General features: G+C 41.8%; 1 protein-coding gene across 4 annotated transcripts in view; it reads right to left on the bottom strand.

Moving 5' to 3' along the window:
* The window catches only part of LOC122541479 (cell adhesion molecule CEACAM6-like), a 166,308-nt gene that overhangs the window by 54,824 nt on the left and 95,105 nt on the right, over window positions 1-16,379 (bottom strand). The gene's annotated exons all lie outside the window — the stretch shown is intronic.

The following is a 16,379-nucleotide window of genomic DNA, read 5'->3' on the forward strand; positions in this document are numbered from 1 at the left end:
GCTGGGATTGAGTTCTAGTAGTTAATAAGGGACTAAATATGGACTGTGCCGAGGGAAAGGAAAAAGCCTCCGGTGAAAAAGAAAATGGAAATGGAGGCGGGGTCACTGACAACATACCTCCACAAAGTCCGTTGGGCAGGATGTTGTGGAATAGGAAAAGATGATTACGAGGCAAAACAAAAGGAAAAAGATGATTAAATATTGTTGCTTTGTATGGACTAAGGAATCCATTCTCCGTCCCGCCGTCTTCTGGCCAAAGTACGGGTCGGAAGAAGACTGTGTTTGTAAATATTTGAGTTTATATGTCAAAAGAAAACAGCCTTACATTCATGAGGAATCAGATTATGCTTTGTGACGGAAGGGCAAGTAGCTGAAGGGCTACTGAGGGTACACTTCGTAACTAAATCATGGCCAGACATCCAGAAAAAGAATCAAAAGATAGAGTGGTGGAGCGAGAAGCCTCGAGAGGTGTTGTTGCGAGAAGCTCAGAAAGCGTCTGTGAGATACGGTATGCGCGTGTGAGTGTGAGAGAGAGAGAAAGAGAGAGAGAGAGCGAGAGAGAGCTGTACAGCTCATGGAAACTTTTAACATTTTGTGATTCGGTTTGAATGCACATTTGTTTGTTGGTGATTGAATGTGCTTTGTTCCCTGGAGCTTGAGATCTGGGACTGTTTTGAATCTGATTTCTATTATGGAAACTTAACATGATTTCTTTTAAGGTTAAGGATTTTACAGTGATTATGAAATAAAATGTTAACTCCTATTCTTTTTACAGGTCATGACTGCCTTACTATAAGTTTCTAACTAATCTCTTTTATCCTTACATAAAAGCGATTTATGGAGGACAGTTGAAGTTTTAGTTCAACATTAGATTAGATTCCCTATAATGTGGAAACAGGCCCTTCGGCCCAACCAGTCCACACCGATCTCCAAGTGTAACCCACCCAGACCCATTTCTTTTTGAATAATGCAATTTTAGCATGGCCAATTCACCTGACCTGCACATTTTTGGACTGTGGGAGGAAACTGGAGCACCCAGAGGAAACCCGGGCAGACACAGGGAGAATGCGCAAACTCACACAGACAGTCGCCCGAGGCTGGAATCAAACCTGGGATCCTGGCGCTGTGAGGCAGCAGTGCTAACCACTGAGCCACTGTGCCACCCTGTGCCTGCTCAGAGACATCTTTAACCCTGCAATATTTCTTTAAAAAAAAAATCAAGGTCTGAACAAAACATTGGATAATGAAGAATGGCCATGGTTAAATCTGCTCAGCAATTGATTTAGCAATGTAACATGAAAAGCAGAAACAAAAGGCATAAATAATGATAGCCACAGTTGATAAGGCAAAAAGAAAAGGACAAATTAAAAGGAGAAGGAAACCGGAATGGTGGCGGGCAGCATGTTGAAAATAAAGGGAGGAGAAGAGAACTGGGAGATGTTAAGAGGTCTGGTGGACAGGAACAAGGATCGAAGTGGAAATTCCCACAGGCAGGATGTTATCACTGTGGAAAGACAGGTCACTTTAAGAGACAGTGACCAGATCTGAAAAGGAAGCAAAGGCAGTACCGTTTATGAACCTTGATGAAAAATAGGGGTGTCAGGGGTTCCTGCCCCCGGGGACCCACCAGGAACCCTTGATAAATTTAAAGGTGGGACCTTACAAAGAGGACGTAGTTTTCCTAGTCGATACGGGGGCAGCAAGGTCATCCTTAAATTTTAAGCCCAAGGCAGCGGGAACAAAAGAGTTAATTGGATTATGGCGACAGTTTTGTGATGAGAGGCATGAAGAATCAGTTTTGCGCTCATGACAAGATGCTGCCACCAAATTGGGGATTGAATTAACTGCAAATGGTGCAATGAAATCTGTTGAGGTTCTTAAAAATGAATGTACTCGAGCAAAACAATTACAGAAACAGAATGAGAAGGCACAAGTGACTGGTGAACAAACAGAACTGCGCAATTACAGTTTTAAAAATGTTTTAGTCACCTGTTGCGTTTCCACCTTGAATTATGTAATATATATAATTAATAATTAATATTTATAATAAATCAATTGTGTTAGCCTGAATTAATATTAATTAGCAGGATTCCTTCACACATTCTCAGTGACCTGTCATATTGATTCATGGTTAATTTAAAACATGACTGCATTGATTCATTGTTAATTAAAGAATGGAAAGCTACATTACTGGCCAGAGTGTGTGCAGGCAGTGGCAGCAACAGCCTTATTGGTCGAGGAGAGTCGGAAACTTACTTTTGGGGGAGCCTTAATAGTCAGCCCCCCACATCAGGTACGGACCATACTAAACCAGAAAGCAGGATGATGGCTCACAGACTCTAGGATCTTGAAATATGAGACGATCTTAATAGAGCAGAATGACCTTGTGTTAGTCACAGACAGTTGCTTGAATCCAGCGCCATTTCTGTGGCTGGGAGGCGGGGTGGCCCTTGACAATCCAGAACATGACTGCCTTGATATTATTGAATATCAGACTAAAGATGGACTTAAGGGATGTACCGTTGCATGTGGGAGCTCGGATGTTTATCAACGAGTCCTCCGGGGTGATTGAGGGAAAAAGGCACAATGGATATGCTGTTGTAGATAGAGGGAAGCATTATCAAGGCTGAAAGACTGCCTAACGGCTGGTTAGCCCAAACTTGTCAACTCTATGCCCGAGAAAGAGCTCTCATAACCTTCGAAAACAAAGAAGGAACAATATATACAGACTCCAATTATGTGTTTGGAGTGGTACATACCTTCGGAAAAATTTGGCAAGAAAGAAGACTTATAAATAGCAGAGGGAAAGAACTAACACATAAGAAATTGATAAAACAAGTGTTGGAATCTCGGTTACTCCCGAGAGAAATAGCGGTAGTTCATACAAACGGACGTCAGAAGGGGAATGAACTGGAAGTAAGGGGAAATAGACTGGCCGATGAGGTAGCTAAAGAAGCGGCCCTGAATCCACAGGGGGCAGTGATATACTCCCTAGTACCTACAATTCCAGATCTTCAGGGTACCTCGTTGTTTACTGCAAAGAAGGAAAAGGAACTTAAAGATTTAGGAGCTGCAAAGACAGTGAATGGGTGCTGGATGTTACCCAATGGGAGGGAAATGTTGAATAAAATGATGATACGAGAGATTATGGCTGTCCTCCATCAGGGGAGTCATTGGGGAGTGCAAGCAATGTGTGATTTAGTCTTAAGGAAATATGGATGCAAAGAGACATATACAAGAGCCAAACAGATATGTAAGGGATGCATAACATGTAAAAAAAAAACAAGAAGGTGTTAAGGAAACCAGTCCCAGGAGGGAGAGAACCTGGGCTAAGACCATTTCAGAGCATTCAGATGGATTATACCAAATTACCCCAAGTGGGAAGACTGAGGTATATACTGGTAATGGTTGATCACCTATCTGGATGGGTGGAGGCGTACCCTTTAGCCACTGCCACCGCACGTGGGGTGTCCAAGATAATACTCGAACACATAATCCCCAGATACGGGATGGTGGAATGCATAGATTCAGATCAGGGAATTCATTTTACTTCCAGGGTACTCCAGGGAGTAATGAAGGGGTTAGGAATCTCCTGCGTGTTCCACACCCCTTGGCACCCACCTTCATCAGGAAAGGTTGAGAGAATGAACCAGACACTCAAGAAGCAGTTATCTAAATTGGTAGTAGAAACCAGACTCCCTTGGACTAAGTGTTTACCTATAGCTCTTTTGTGAGTGCGAACGGCCCCAAGGAAAGATATAGGGCTGTTCCTTTATGAGATATTGTTTGGCCTGCCCTATTTTGGAATGAAAGGGGAACTGCCAACCCTGGAGACTAAAGATTTGTTCTTAAAGAAATGTATACACCCCATGTTTTCTGCAGTGGTTGGAAATCACACATCGTGTGTAAACAGGTGAGGAACAGATCGGTCCAGATATTTGGGGGAGCTGAAATCATGTACCGAGATTGAGTATGTGACAGAAAAGGGAGGGAACTACTCAGCATTAAGGATTCCCCAAGCGGATCTATGGTGGTACTGCGGAGGGAAAATATTGAGACCCACCCGACCTCCAGATTGGAGGGGCACGAGTGCAATTGTACAATTGGTAATTCTGTTCACCCTGGCATTTGAAAAGAAAGAGATAGTAAAGTAAGGGGGACAAAGTAAGAGATCACTATTGGGTACTTTGTTTGATGATCAGGTATATCTAGACTCTTCGGAGTCCCAAGAGGGGTACCTGATGAGTTCAAGGCTCATAACCAGATCCTGGCAGGTTTTGAATCAGCCCTCTTCTGGTGGGTAATAGTCAACAAAAATGTGGATTGGATAAACTATATTTTCTATAATCAGCAAAGGTTCATTAATTACACTAGAGCTGAACAACTTGATGCAACCAGCAGAATGGCCTGGGAGAATAGAATGGCCCTAGATATGATCCTAGCAGAAAAAGGGGGAGTGTGTGTAATGTTAGGAGGGAGCTGTTGTACCTTTATTCCAAATAACACAGCCCCAGATGGGTCTATTACTCGAGCCCTGCAAGGTCTAACAACACTAGCTGAAGAACTAGCTGAAAATTCAGGAGTCAGTACATCATTCACCGGGTGGCTAGAATTGTGGTTCGGAAAGTGAAAGGGTGTGGTGGTTTCAGTCCTTACTTCCTTGATCGTAGTGGTGGGAGTACTAATCGCAGTAGGATGCCGTATCCTACCTTGCGCACCAGGGTTAATCCAAAGGTTGATTGAAACAGCTTTGGCCACACAAATGCCTCTAACGAACAATCGGGGGGGGGGAAGGGCTCTACCTGTTAATGATGGAATAAGTGACCTTGGGGAGATTTCCAAAATAAATGAAAATTCGGAAAAGATGCTGGTCAATTTGGAAGCGACATATATTTAAAAAATGCAGAAGATAACAAATGATAATTAAAGAAAAGGGGGAAATTGTGGGATATAGGTAAAACAGTGTTACTTCTGCAACCATAATTGTTTATTAACATCAGTATATAATTGTTTCAGCCAAATTAATAATTGCTTATTAACACCAGTATCAGCCAAAAGCTGAATTAATGATTGCTTATGTAAGGCAAAAATAAAAACTACATGGAAGAAAAACATAGTTACTTTTCATTAGCTAAAATGTGCATACAGGAATGAAATGTGCCTGAAAACAATGGAAGATGTTACAGACAGGCAGATAAGGTGAAAAGAACATCAAGATATGCCAAGTTCAGTGCATTTCCCTCATGTCAGCACTGAAGCGAGCCAAGTCACTTACAAATAAGGGATGGGGTGAGGGTCGCCCGGCTTGGAGTAGGGTGAGAAGTAAACAAGGGCGGACCGCAGCTAGGCAGGGGCAGAACACAATAAGGAATATTGATAGGTTTGAAGGCCAATGAGGTAAACGGGGAAGTACCGAGAATTAAACTGTATAAATTATGGAGTAATTTCTGGATCGGTGTGGCTACTTGCTAGTCACCCCTTCTTGCAAGAACATTCCAATAAAATTCGCTGTTTCAGAATTTGACTCGGACTGAGCTCTGTTTAGTCTCCAGGGTTGGTAGTTCCCTTTTCATTCCTAGATAGGGCAAGCCAAACAATATCTCATAAGGGGACCTCCCCATATCTTTCCTTGAGGCCATTCGCACTCACAAGAGGGCTATAGGTAAACACTTAGTCCAAGGGAGTCTGATTTCTACTAATAATTTAGATAACTGCTTCTTGAGTGTCTGGTTCATTCTCTCAACCTTTCCTGATGAAGGTGGGTGCCAAGGGATGTGGAACTCCCAAGAGATTCCTAACCCCTTCATTACTCTCTGGAGTACCCTGGAAGTAAAATGATTTCCCTGATCTGAATCTATGCATTCCACTATCCCGTATCTGGGAATTATGTGTTCGAGTATTATCTTGGACACTCCTTTCTCTAACCTATCTTTGACTTTTCTTTCTATAATACCAGTCCAATAAAACCCCCAATTAAGATTTACTGAATAATTCAAATTTCAAAACCAGCCAGTGGTTGAATCTTCTCGTTTCATCTTCCTCTGTAGATTTGCTCTCTTAAAGCTATAGTACACCCACATCTTCATAACACCTCACCTCTTAAGAAAGAATGAACCGTCATAATGAAAAGTTGGTTTCATTTTTTTTTCTATTCTTTAAACACATTACCATAATATACTGCTAACTTTAATCCAAGTTCACCTTAACTTCTTCCGATATAAATACAAATCTCATTTAAACTTTATCAGCATCTGCAATTACTTTCTTTTCACATGTACGATTTTAAAATTAAAAGTCTATAACATTAGACTCCAACGTACAGTCTTTAAAGCATTCTAAGATTGTGATCTGTGTACAAAACTGTCTCTGACACATTGTTCGTGACAGACACATTAAAATGTTGTAAGGCCAGTACCAGACTCAATAGCTTTTTTTCGATCATGGAGTATTTCCTCCAGTGAATGTTGAGCTTCTTCGAAAAGTAACCAACTGGCAGTTCAATCCCATCCTCATCTTCCTGTAGGAGTACAGCTCCAACTCCTATGTCACTCACATCAATGGTGCAGCTAAAACTGGTTTGATGGTTAATATTGATTTCAAGTGGTCGAATGCCTCCTGGCATTGCTCCATCCACCAAAACATTGTGTTCTTCAGCAAATCAGTTAACAGTGCCACTATACTGCTGAAGTTTGGAACAAACTTCTGATAGAATCTGCTAAGTTCTAAGAATTGAATCACCTCTTTCTTCGAGGTTGGTTGTGGAAATTCCTTGATGGCCTTCTTCTTTGCATTCTGTGGGGTCAACCTTCCATGACCGTTGCTATGTTCCAAGAATGTCACCTCTGCATTCGCGAATTCAGCTTATCACCAGTTCTGCTTCTCATAGTTGTTCAAAGAGCTTTGCCAACTGATTGATGTGTTCTTTCCAGGACATACTAAAGATCACTGCATCGTCCAAATAGATCCTGCAGTTTGTTAACCCAGCCACAATTCTGTTTGAGTCTTTGGGATGTGGTGGGTGCATTCTTCATTCCAAAGGGCATCACTTTAAACTGATATAGCCAATCTGGGGTTGTAAATGCAGAAATGTTTTTCACTGACTCTGATAAAGGTACCTGCCAGTAACTAAGCATTAAGTCCAACTTGATTGGATATGAGTCCGATTTTGTAACAGCATTGACCTTCTCATCGTCCACGCAGCATCGAGTCCTGTCCAGTTTGGGAACTAAGACAGTTGGCAAACTCCACTTGCTCTGGCTTGATTCGATGATGCCCTCGTCGAGCATGGCCTTCACCTCCTTCTGGCTTTGAAAGGATTAAGCCGACATAGGTGTTGTTTTATTGGAGCAGTATTCCCTATGTCGACTTCATGTAGAATAGCATTAGTCCTCCCCATCTGATTTTTACATATATCCTTATACTGCACTAACAAATCTTTCAACTGTGTTCTATGCTCCTGAGACAGATAGCTTACTAACCAATCTCATTCCTCAAGTACTTCTTCATTTTTAAATCTATTTTGAGGCACATCAAAATCCACATCATCTGGATTGGATTCCTCACTCTGTGGGGCAGTAACTAACACCTGTTTCTCCAGTTCTTTCTCTCTAGTATAATACAGGTTCAACATGTTCACATGACATACCTGATACAGTTTTTTTTTCTATCAGGCATCTTTACTACATAGTTCACCTGACTCAGCTTTTACTCAATTTGATAGGGACCACTAAACCTGCTTTTGAAGGGATCTCTTATCACTGGTAACAGTACTAACACGTCATCCCTTTTGGGAAAATGTCTGAGTCTCAGAGCTTTTATCTGCCACCTGCTTCATTCTATACTGTACCCTCTTTAGGTGCTGTTTAGCTAACTCACCTACTCAATTTAATCTCTCCCTCACCTCCGATACATAATCTAAATATGAGATCTGTGACTTTGATCCTGTAAATTTTTCTTTAATTAATTTCAAAGGGTCTCTCGCTTCATGTCCAATTATTAACTCGAAGGGAGTGAACTGAGTAGATTCATTTGGGGCGTCCTCTAATGGCAAATAATACGAATGGGATACCTTGATATCAATCATTCAGGTAATCCTGATAGTATGCACTCAAATCTCCTTAAACAGCATAGCAGTAAAATTTGACTCTTGGTCCGACTGAATCTCTCTGGGTAGCCCAAACCACGTAAAGAGAGCTACTAACTCCTCTACTATCCTTTTTGCCTTGATATTCCATAACGAAATTGCCTCCGGAAATCCGGTCAACACATCCATTATGGTTAACACGTATTGGTTCCTACTTTTAGTACTTGGGAGGGGACGTGCACAATTAATTATAACCCATATGAAAGGTTCTTGAAATGTGGGAAATGGCAACAAATGCGCTGGTTTTATTACTGCTTGTGGCTTACCTACGTACGGCATGTATGACATGTACAGCAAAAGTTGATCACATCTTTGTGCATTCCAGGCCAATAAAAATGTTTTTGTACCTTAGCCTGAGTCTTTCAATCCCCTAGGTGACCTCCTACTGGCAGTTTGTGTGCTAACCGTAACACGTCCTGTCTGTATGCTATTGGCAACAAAATTCAGTGCACTTCGGCCCATTTCTCCTCGGTACTAACCCGCCATGGTCTCCATTTCCATCTTCGGATTCTAACTTTCAGAAAATAACCCTTGAAATATTCTCTGCCTCCTTTTCAGAGTATGCATCCACACATCTCTTAGCCTTTCAGGACTAAGCACTTCTGTCTGACCCTCTGTCTGTTCAGGTTTTTCCTGCACCATTATGACAAACTGGGTATTTGCTAACTGAACCTCAACCCCTTCATCTTTCTCTTTACTTTTTGCTTCATGCTGTGACTTATGATAGTGGAATCTGGTTACTACACAGTCTGGGAAAATATTTTTGTTTTAACTCCTCAGGTTTTTGGTCTTCCTTTGGCTTCTCCACAAGAGGTCTCACTCCCACCTTGGATCCTGCCAAATCATTCCCAAGAACAATTTGAATTCCTAGAAATGACACTCTGTCAATCACTCCCACTGTAACTTCCCCTGTCTTGAGTTGGCACACCAACCTGATCTTACATAGGAGGACATTAAATTTCTGTTCATCTATCCCACAAATTTTCACACTCTCAGGTAACAGATCAAAAAGAGTGCATATTCACTCATCTCTTACTATCAGCGACTGGTTAGATCCTGTATCTCTCAAAATTATAACTTGTTGTCCTTCTCCCCCTGTACTTTCTAAGCAAACTTTACCCACAAAGGCAAATTCTTTGGAGAGATCAGGTACTAACTCCAAACCCAGCCCCTGCCTAGGTTGTACACTTTCCTGCAGCTCCTCAGCCCTTCTTGTGGTCTCCTGTACTATGTTCACTGATGTTACTGACTTAATTTCTTTTACCACATCTTTTCTCACCTTGCCTTTCTTTAATGACCAGTACTGTGACTTTACATGTCGCACTTTCTGGCAGTGAAAACACCTTTCCTAGTGCCCTTCGGAAAGCACTGGCATTGTAATTTTCTGTGTCCCACTCCATTACAGTGAAAACCCCTGAGGCCTTTCACCTCCTTTTCACACTCTTGGGATTCTTTAACATGTAGTAAATTCTTACCAGTGTTCTCTATTCTTGGTTTTGTAGTGTAGGATCCCAACTTCTTTCCCTCACAGGATGAAATTCTGGCCAGAAGCTTGCCTTATGCACCAACATGCATTCATCTGGTAATTCTGCTGCCCTTCTCACTTTGTGAAATTTAAATTCCTCCAGCAAAGTAATCTCTCTTCGAGCCTCAAAGGTTATAACTATTTTCAAAGCACGCATCCTTCTATCAAAATGACTGTTTAATTCTTTTGAACTCAACATAAGTCAACCGTGGGCGGCACGGTGGCACAGTGGTTAGCACTGCTGCCTCACAGCGCCTGAGACCCGGGTTCAATTCCCGCCTCAGGCGACTGACTGTGTGGAGTTTGCACGTTCTCCCCGTGTCTGCGTGGGTTTCCTCCGGGTGCTCTGGTTTCCTCCCACAGTCCAAAATGATGTGCAGGGTCAGGTGAATTGGCCATGCTAAATTGCCCGTAGTGTTAGGTAAGGGGTAAATGTAGGGGTATGGGTGGGTTTCGCTTCGGCGGGTCGGTGTGGACTTGTTGGGCCGAAGGGCCTGTTTCCATACTATAATGTAATCTAATCTAATAAGTCTGACCTGGTTCCTTCTTTGTGTTTCTGAACTGCTGTCTATATGCTTCTGGTACCAATTCACAAGCACTTAAAATAGTCTGTTTGACCTCTTCATAATCTCTTGACATCTCATCTGACAGGCAGAGCTAGTAAGGTATTTGCCGCACTATCAGTTTAGTCTGAACTAGCATTACCTATAAATCCTCAGACCACTCCATCTGCCTTGCCAATTTTTCAAATGAAATAAAGAAGGCTTCAACATCTTTCTTATCAAAATGTGGCAGAGTTTTGGCATATTTGTATACATCATTATCTTCTCTTTTAATCTCCATTCTGTTAACTTGACTTTGCTGACTAAGTCGCAACTTCTCAAGTTCAAATTCTCTCTTTTTGCTCAGCTAAAAACCTTCTCTCTTTCTTTTTCCTCTCTCTTCTCTTTCTCTCTCCCTTTTTTCTTTTTCTCCCCTTCTCTCTTTTTCTCTCCCTTTCTTCTCTCTTTGCTCAGCCAAGAATCTTCTTTCTCTCTCCTTTTCCTCTCTCTCTTTCTTTTTCCTCTCTCTGTTTATCTTCTAACTCAATTTTCCTCAATTGTAATTTAGGTTTTTCTACCTCTACTGCACTTGTCTGTTTCTCTGACACACCTAAGTGTTTGAGTAACTCCCTTACAATTTCAGCTTTCCTTTTGTCCTCGGTTAAACCCAAATCTAATTTATTTGCTAATTCTAAAAATATGGCCTTTTTCTTGCCTTCTAAACTTTCTTGGCAAATTTGAGAATCATCTTCAAATCCTAGAACCTCTTTAGAAATTTTAAGAGCCATTTCTCTCACTTTTAATTTAATCAACCACAAGTCACCAAAATTAAACAAATTGCCTCACCTACATTTTATCTAAAGATCTAGGACACTAACCTGCAAGTGTTTAAATCTGCTGGGATTTTTTGTACCCTCAAATCTATTCAAATCTGTCTAAATCAGTTCAAGTCCCAAATCCAAGACCCAAACTGTTCAAATCGCAGACAAAAGCCCCCAAACCTTTCAAATTCCAGTGATGGGCCCCCAAACTGTTACGACACAGGTAAACCCTCCTGCTTAATTAAACTCGCAACGCAGAAAGGATTTAACCCGTGCAGTAATCTGAAAATCCGAGAGGCCAAGAACTATTTAAAGTAAAAATTAATAACTTTATTTCTTAAAGTATAACAGAGAATAATTAACTAACAGCTATTTATAACTCCTTCCTCTAACCTATCTTTTACCTTCTCTTCTATAATACTGGTCTGATAAAATCCCTGATTAAGATTGACTGAAAAATTCAAATTTCAAAATCAGCCAGAGATCGAATTTTCATTTTATATCTTCCTCTGTAGATTTGCTCTCCAGGGGGTCGGTGTCAATGTGTTTTTCTGTGCAAACTCCTTCTCTAGACAGGTACCTCTCAGAGAGTTCTGACTAGCGCCTACATCTGTTGGTCTTTTGGCAGTTCTCTCTCAACTGTTCAATTCTTCCCCGTCTTCTACCCCCAAAGCATTGGATTGTGCCATTGGCTTTTAATAGTGTCAATAAATGAAATTCAAACTTGACTGGAATTTGTTATTTTTGGGGGGGGGGAAACTATAATTTTAAACTGATTGGCTTAATTCAAATTTGTTTTTTTGTCTCCAGGCAACCAGCTACCAGCTGCTGGACCACATGTTACATTGTACCTTATTCAGAACACTGGCACTGTCAGGTAGTTCTGATAGCTTTTAACTCTCTTAAAGGTACAATACACCAACATCTTGCTAACATGCAGAAAGAGAGATATGGAATTCTGAAAAGGGAATTCAGTTGTAATTTTGGGACTACTGTCTGTGCCACGTGCCAGTGAGGCTAGGAATAGTAAGGTAGTACAGTTAAATATATGGCTAAAGGATTGGTGTACAAGGGAAGATTTCAGGTTTGTGGATCATTGGAATATTTTCTGGGCAGATGTACCTTGTACAAGGAGGACAGGTTGCATCTAAACTGGAGGGAAACCAATATCCTGACAGGGAAGTTTCCTCGTTCACTCGTAAGATTTTAAACTAGAGAGACAGGGGCAAGAACCAGAGCAGAAGGTCAGCAAGTAAAATGACCAAGGAGGAGTCTGAGACTAAGGCTATGAGGAAAGGCAGACAGGGGGAGATCACTGAATGTGGAAGATTACTGGTCTGAGATCTATTTGTTTTAATGCAATGAGTATGACAGGTAAGGAGGATAAATTTAGAGCTGAGATTAATACATATAATTCTGGCATAGCTATTACAGTGACTGGGAAGGACAAAACTGGCAGTTTAATGTTCCAGGATTTAAATGTTTCAGGTGTGACAGAGAGGGATGTAAAAGAGGTGGGAGCTGTGTTGCTTGACTGATAAGGGAAAATATCACAGGTGTATTGAGTAAAGATACCTTAGAGGATTTATCCAGCAAGGCGATATGGGTAGAGATCAGGAAAAGGAAGAGTGGAGTCACTTTGGATTGACTAGAGGCCTCCCAACAGCCAGGGGACAAATCCAGCAGGGTTGCTGTGGGCAATTTTAATCTCCCCTGTATTGACTGGGACTAACTTAGTGGCAGGGGTTTTATGGCACAGAATTTGTTAGGTGTGTCCAGGCTTTTTTTTTGAAACAATATGTAAATAGTCCAACTCAGGAAGAGGCCATACTCGACCTGGTATTGAGGAATGAGCCTACCAGGTGATCAAAGTTTCAGTGAGGGAGCATTTCAAGAACAGTGACCATAATTCTGTAAGTTTCACATTGCTTATGCTTAAGGACAGGAGTAATCCTTGGGTGAAAGTACTAAGTCGGGAGAAGTCTAGCTACCACAATATTAAGTTTGTGCGAAGATTTGTAGCTCGGGTGCTCGTTGTTGTGGTTCTGTTCGCCGAGCTGGAAGTTTTTGTTGCAAACGTTTCGTCCCCTGGCTAGGCGACATCATCAGTGCTTGGGAGCCTCCTGCAAAGCGCTTCTTTGATGTTTCCTCCGGTGTTTATTGTGGTCTGTCCCTGCCGCTTCCGGTTGTCAGTTTCAGCTGTCCGCTGTAGTGGTTGGTATATTGGGTCCAGGTCGATGTGTTTGTTGATGGAGTTTGTGGATGAATGCCATGCCTCTAGGAATTCCCTGGCTGTTCTCTGTCTGGCTTGCCCTATGATAGTAGTGTTGTCCCAGTCGAATTCATGTTGCTTGTTGTCTGTGTATGTGGCTACTAAGGATAGCTGGTCGTGTCGTTTCGTGGCTAGTTGATGTTCATGTATGCGGATTGTTAGCTGTCTTCCTGTTTGTCCTATATAGTGTTTAGTGCAGTCCTTGCATGGTATTTTGTACACTACATTCGTCTTACACTACATTATGTTGGGCAAGGTATACAAGGTATTCGCCAAAAACGGATACCCGCGCAACTTCATCAGCAGATGCCTAAGAGAAAGACCACGGAACGAGGACATACCACAACCAAAAGGACTAGCCACACTACCATACATCAGGAGCATCTCGGAACTGACTGCCAGACTACTGCGACCCCTAGGACTCATAACAGCACACAAACCAACAGCCACGCTCAGACAACTCACCAGAACGAAGGACCCGATACCCAACATGAGCAAGACGAATGTAGTGTACAAAATACCATGCAAGGACTGCACTAAACACTATATAGGACAAACAGGAAGACAGCTAACAATCCGCATACATGAACATCAACTAGCCACGAAACGACACGACCAGCTATCCTTAGTAGCCACATACACAGACAACAAGCAACATGAATTCGACTGGGACAACACTACTATCATAGGGCAAGCCAGACAGAGAACAGCCAGGGAATTCCTAGAGGCATGGCATTCATCCACAAACTCCATCAACAAACACATCGACCTGGACCAGTATATCAACCACTACAGCGGACAGCTGAAACTGACAACCGGAAGCGGCAGGGACAGACCACTATAAACACCGGAGGAAACATCAAAGAAGCGCTTTGCAGGAGGCTCCCAAGCACTGATGATGTCGCCTAGCCAGGGGACGAAACGTTTGCAACAAAAACTTCCAGCTCGGCGAACAAACCACAACACCACAATATTAGACATGAACTGGTGAATGAAGATTGGGGATGGCTGTTTGAAGTAAGGCCACATCTGGCATGTGAAAATATTTTAAAGTCTAATTGATTAGAGTTCAGGACCAGCATGTGCCTGTGAAATGAAGGATGATGGCAAGAATCGGTAACCTTGGATGACAAGAGAAATTGAGAGCTTAGACAAAAAGAAAAAGGAGATATGTGTAAAGTTTGGGAAACTGCACAGACAAAGCCCTTGAAGAATATAAAGAGAGCATGAAAGAATTCAAACAAGGAATTATGAGGGTAAAAAGGACCATGAAATATCTTCAGCAAACAGGATCAAGGAAAACTCAAAGGAATTTCATACATATTTGGGTAAGAGAGTAGCTGCAGAAAAGATAGGTCCACTCAAGGCCAAAGCAAGAAATTAGAGAAATTATTTCACAATTCATTATTCTCCCTAGTTTAGTATCATCTACAAATTTCAATGACCTCAACATCCAACTCCAAATTGTTTATATAGACCATAAAAAGTAAGGTCCCAACACTGATTCCTGGGGAACACCACTTTCAACTCTTCTCCAAACTGAGTAATGGCTATCTCTACTTGCCCTCTGTTTCCTAACTTTTCGTCAACTTGTAATTCATACTGCCAAGGACCCCACCAATCCCAAGCATTTCCAATTTGCTAACCAAACTACCATATAGGGTAAATAGGTGAAGTATTTTCCCTGGGATCGGGGAGTCCAGAACTAGAGGGCATAGGTTTAGGATGAGAGGGGAAAGATATAAAAGAGACCTAAGGGGCAACGTTTTCACACAGAGGGTGGTACGGGTATGGAATGAGCTGCCAGAGGAAGTGGTGGAAGCTGGTACAATTGCAATGTTTGAGAGGCATTTGGATGGGTATATGAATAGGAAAGGTTTGGAGGGATATGGGCCGGGTGCTGGCAGGTGGGACTAGATTGGTTTGGGATTACTGGTCGGCATGGACGGGTTGGACCGAAGGGTCTGTTTCCATGCTGTACATCTCTATAACTCTAAGTACAATATTCACAGCACTGCCTTCATCCACTGCCTGTGTCACTTCAACAAAGTGTTCGATCCAGTTTATCAGACATGTCCTGCCTTAACATGTTAGCTGTCGAGTATTAACTTATTTTCCTCTAAGTGCATGTTTGTTTTATCCCATTTTATGACTTTATCAGTTTTCCACTGTTAATGTCACACTGACAAATTTATATTTCTTATGTTATTCTCTGTCCTTTGCTTAAACAACAGTGTCACATTAGCAATCCTTCAGTACCCTGGGATAATTCCGTGTTCCAAGAACTTGGAAAATTTCTGTCAACAGCTTGGCAATTTGCTCCCTTATCTCTCTTTGCAATCTAGAATACATGCAATTCAGGCCTAACAACTTCTTTTCCTGGAGTACTGCTAGCCTTTATAGCACATTTTCTTTACCTAAGACTATGCTGCTCAGTTGCTCAACACCCACATTTTCAACTGGGTCATCATCACCATTTTCTAATTTGGCAACAACAGCAGCAAAATATTTAACTACAGTGTTCCATCAAAAGAGTATTTCGTCTATAGACAGCAATAGATCTCCAACATTTCGATTAGATTAGATAACCTGCAGTGTGGAAACAAGTCCACACGGACCCTCCAAAGAGTAACCTACCCAGATCCATTTCCCTCTGACTAATGCACCTAATACTATGGGCAATTTAGCATGGCCAATTCACCTGACCTGCATATCTTTGGACTATGGAGGAAACGCATGCAGACACAGGGAGAATGTGCAAACTCCACACAGACAGTCACCTGAGGCTGGAATCAAACCTGGGACCCTGGTGCTATGAGGCAACTGTGCTAACCATTGAGCCAGCATGCCACCCAATCTACAGATGAATCAGATGATCAATTTACAGACCATGTTTCATCTGTAAACATTTATCTGCAGTGTTTTATTTAGTCAATGTTTAATCAAAATAGTTTTTTTTTTATCTGGACTGTTTCATCTACAGACAGTATTTCACTTGCAGACAGTATTCCATTGACAGACTGTGAATCATATTCACAGTGTTTCATCTACAGACAATGTTTCTTCACCAGACAGT

The sequence above is a fragment of the Chiloscyllium plagiosum genome, unplaced genomic scaffold (genome assembly GCF_037043375.1).
Source record: "Chiloscyllium plagiosum isolate Xiang-an unplaced genomic scaffold, Cpla_swu_hap1 HiC_scaffold_35, whole genome shotgun sequence".
Lineage (NCBI taxonomy): Eukaryota > Metazoa > Chordata > Chondrichthyes > Orectolobiformes > Hemiscylliidae > Chiloscyllium > Chiloscyllium plagiosum.